A 4,827-nucleotide genomic window follows, 5' to 3' on the forward strand; every position below is an offset into this window, starting at 1 on the left:
AAATATTTCCTCTCCTAAACTTCCCAGAAAAGGTCCTAAGATTTCTCAAAGTGAAATGAAAGTTACAAACAAACCAAACAGTGCTGCGGAAAAACCGAAGCAAACTCCTCCTGGGCTTGCAAATTTAAAGTCCCAGAAGGAGTTCCCAGCACTGCCAGGAACATCTAAAACCCCAGTTGTTCCTTTTGCACTCCCAGTTGATGAAACAAACTCTGGATTAGTGAAATTTTCTGACATTGTGGACTGGATTTTTGAAACTTTCAATGTACCCGATCCAATTAAAATTTTTCTTACAGCATTCCTCCCAACAGTTAGATCATTTTTGAAGCAGTTGACTGTCCAATGGCCCCTCCTTGCAGCGATTGTATCCTTCGATGTCTAATTCAACTGCGTATATGAAGGATTCTATCTCTGTCTTACAGTGGAATTGTAGAAGTATTTTACCAAAAATTGATTCGTTTAAAGTTTTGATAAATAAAAACAAATGCGATGTATTTTCCCTTTGTGAAACTTGGCTTACTTCAAATATTGATCTCAACTTCCATGATTTTAATATTATTCGCCTTGATCGAAGGAGGAGTACTTTTAGGGATTAAAAAGTGCTATTTTTTCTATCGTATTAATCTCCCCTCGATTCCAGGCATCGAAGTTGTCGCATGTCAAATGACAATACAAAGTAAAGAGCTTTGTATTGCCTCAATATATATTCCTCCCAGAGCACAGGTTGGGCAACGGCTGCTCTTTGATTTAATAGAACTTCTTCCCTCGCCACGTTTGATTTTGGGAGACTTCAACTCTCATGGCGTGGCTTGGGGTTCCCCTTACAATGATAACCGCTCCTCTTTTATCTATAACCTTTGCGATGACTTCGACATGACTATTTTAAACAACGGCGAAATGACACATATCCCGAAACCTCCAGCGCGCCCAAGCGCTTTGGATCTATCCTTATGTTCGACGTCGCTACGGTTGGATTGCACATGGAAGGTAATCCTCGATCCTCACGGTAGCGACCATTTGCCTATTCTTATTTCAATTAATAACGGGTCAACTCGCATACGACCAGTTGACATTCCGTATGACCTCACACGGAATGTCGATTGGAAGTTATACGAGGAAATGATTTCAAAAGCGGTCGATTCGATTCAACATCATCCACCACTTGAAGAATACAACCTCCTCGCGGGCTTGATTCTCGACGCCGCGTTGCAAGCCCAAACGAAGAAATATCCCGGCGTAACGATTAAAGAACGGCCTCCCACTCCGTGGTGGGACCAAGAGTGCTCCGATGTCTACACGCAAAGATCCGACGCGTTTTTGGCCTACCAGAAGGGAGGTATACCTGGCGACTATTTACGGTATTCGGAGCTTGATACCAAGCTTAAAAGCTTGGCTAAAGCAAAGAAACGCGGATATTGGCGTCGGTTCGTGAACGAGACGTCGAGGGAGACATCGATGAGCACTCTTTGGAACACAGCCCGAAGAATGCGGAATCACGTAACGGTCAACGAAAGCGAGGAGTCTTCAAGTAGGTGGATATTTGATTTTGCCAGGAAAGTATGTCCGGACTCTGTTCCTGAGCAAAATATTGTTCGCGATGCGTCTCCGGGCCACGACGCGATATAATCACCTTTTACGATGGCAGAATTTTCAGTTGCCCTCCTGTCCTGTAACAATAACGCGCCTGGGTTAGATGGAATCAAATTCAACTTGTTGAAGAATCTACCCGGCAATGCCAAGAGGCGCTTGTTGAACTTGTTCAATAAGCTCCTGGAGCAAAACATTGTACCGCAGGATTGGAGGCAAGTGAAGGTGATCGCCATGCAAAAACCAGGGAAACCAGCTTCTGATCACAACTCTTATAGGCCGATTGCAATGCTATCCTGTATCCGGAAATTGATGGAAAAAATGATACTCTGTCGTTTAGACCATTGGGTCGAATCAAATGGCCTACTATCGGATACTCAATTTGGCTTCCGCCGTGCCAAAGGGACGAATGATTGTCTTGCGCTGCTTTCAACAGATATTCAGCTGGCGTATGCTCGCAAAGAACAAATGGCGTCTGCGTTCTTGGACATTAAGGAGGCTTTTGATTCCGTTTCTATTGACATTCTTTCGGGTAAACTTCACCGACAAGGATTTTCTTCAATTTTAAACAATTTTTTGCACAATTTGTTGTCCGAAAAGCACATGCATTTTACGCACGGCGATTTGGCAACTTTTCGCATTAGCTACATGGGTCTTCCCCAGGGCTCATGTTTAAGCCCTCTTCTTTACAACTTTTATGTAAATGACATCGACGAATGTCTGGCAAATTCATGCATGATAAGACAACTTGCAGACGACAGTGTAATCTCTGTTACAGGAGCCAAAGCTGCCGATTTGCAAGGACCATTGCAAGATACCTTGGACAATTTGTCTGCTTGGGCTTTACAGCTAGGTATCGAATTCTCTCCGGAGAAGACTGAGATAAAAGTTTTTTCTAGAAAGCATGAACCTGCTCTGCTTCAAACACAATTAATGGGTAAAACGATTTCTCAGGTTTTGGTACACAAATATCTTGGTGTCTGGTTCGACTCTAAAGGCACCTGGGGTTGTCACGTGTCTGATGAAAAAATGTCAACAAAGAGTGAATTTTCTTCGTACAATAACCGGACAATGGTGGGGAGCCCATCCAGGAGACCTTATAAGGCTTTACCAAACAACGATATTGTCTGTTATTGAATACGGGTGTTTCTGCTTCCGCTCCGCAGCAAACACACATCTGATCAAACTGGAGCGAATACGATATCGTTGTTTGCGTATCGCCTTAGGTTGCATGCAGTCGACCCATACGATGAGTTTGGAGGTCTTAGCTGGAGTACTACCATTGAAAAACCGCTTCTGGAGCCTGTCTTCTCGTATTCTTATCAAATGTGAGGTCTTGAACCGTCCCGTGATTGAAAATTTTGAAAGGTTAATCGAACTTAATTCTCAAACCCGTTTTATGACATTGTATTTCAATCACATGTCCCAAAATATTAACCCTTCTTCGAATATTCCAAATCGTGTCGACTTATCAAATACTTCTGATTCTACTGTGTTTTTCGATACATCCATGATAGAAGAAACTCGTGGAATCCCGGATCATTTACGCGTGCAGCAGATCCCCAAAATTTTTTCCAATAAATATCGAAACATCAACTGCAACAATATGTTCTACACTGACGGATCACTTCTTGATGGGTCCACTGGCTTCGGTATTTTCAATAACAATTTAACCGTCTCCCATAAACTCGATAATCCTGCTTCTATTTACGTCGCAGAATTAGCTGCAATTCAGTACACCCTAGGGATTATCGAAAAAATGCCCAAGGACCATTATTTCATCTTTACGGACAGTCTCAGTTCCATTGAGGCTCTCCGATCGATGAAAGATGTTAAGCACTCTCCGTATTTCCTGGGGAAAATACGGGAACATCTGAGTGCTTTATCCGAAAAATCGTTTCAGATTAACTTAGCGTGGGTCCCTTCTCACTGCTCGATACCGGGCAATGAGGAAGCGGACTCTTTGGCTAAGGTGGGCGCAACAAACGGTGACATTTATGAAAGACCAATTGCCTTTAATGAATTTTTCGCACTTGTACGTCAGAATACGATCATCAGTTGGCAAAATTCTTGGACCAGAGGGGAACTGGGAAGGTGGTCACATTCCATAATCCCCAAGGTGTCGACGAACCCGTGGTTCAAGGGGTTGGATGTAGGTCGGGATTTCATTTGCGTGATGTCCCGGCTTATGTCCAATCACTATAGATTTGACGCGCATCTCCGTCGTGTTGGGCTTGGGGAAAGTGGTATCTGTGCCTGTGGTGAGGGTTATCACGACATAGAGCATGTGGTTTGGTCATGCCCTGTACACCGTGACGCCAGGTCCAAAATAATAGCTTCCCTGCAGGCCGAAAGTAGGCAGCCGGCTGTTCCTGTTCGTGATGTCTTGGCGAGCCGTGACTTATCCTACATGTCCCTTATATACGTTTTCCTGAAATCCACCCACGCCCCAGTTTAATCCTATTCCCTTCCGCCTACATCCAACCAAACGACTAAAACACGTTAAGACCCCGGATTCGGAAACAGCAACTAGACCCGCACGATACCTTCAGGTCCCGAGGGAGACAACCCAATATGCCAGTCCGTAATATTTTGGCCCAGCAGCGGAACATATTCAATATGCTGCTTACCTATGGCGATGGAAAACCATCAAATAACAAATCAGTGCTTTCAATGCAAAACATTCTAGCTTTAAGTTAGATTTAGTTTCAGCTCGTAGTCGGCAGCGAGGATAAAAAATTTGCTTTTAGTTATTAAGATACTTCAGAAAGTAAGCTACCAGATATAATTGGCGCCGTTAAACATTAAATTGTATTTGTGCCGTGTCAAATAAATTATAGATGAAGAAAAAAAAATACATCATTTTGTTTTTTTGGATAATAACCAGATCCACTGTGTCTACTTAAGAAGCGCAAGGGCTAAGCCCCAACCGAAACAGCAAAATAATGAAAACAATCCGACCGACATTGACGTTTTGTATCAGGTTTGACGTTTTCGTATCTTCGATGTAATTCCCTGTCAAATGGTCAGCGAGGGATAGGAAAAGGCAAAAATCGGCAATTCTGGTCCATTTTTTTATCGCAAACGTTGAACAAAAAATAGGCTCCAGAAAAGCGAGAAAAATCTCCTGAAGGCCAATATTGAAAATGATTCAGTTCAGACAACGTAACGTCGCAATAGCAAAATCTGATAACCTTCAATAAATACTTTTAACCCAAAAAAAATGAATAAACAATCAAA

This window comes from Wyeomyia smithii, chromosome 3 (genome assembly GCF_029784165.1).
Source record: "Wyeomyia smithii strain HCP4-BCI-WySm-NY-G18 chromosome 3, ASM2978416v1, whole genome shotgun sequence".
In the NCBI taxonomy this organism is placed as follows: domain Eukaryota; kingdom Metazoa; phylum Arthropoda; class Insecta; order Diptera; family Culicidae; genus Wyeomyia; species Wyeomyia smithii.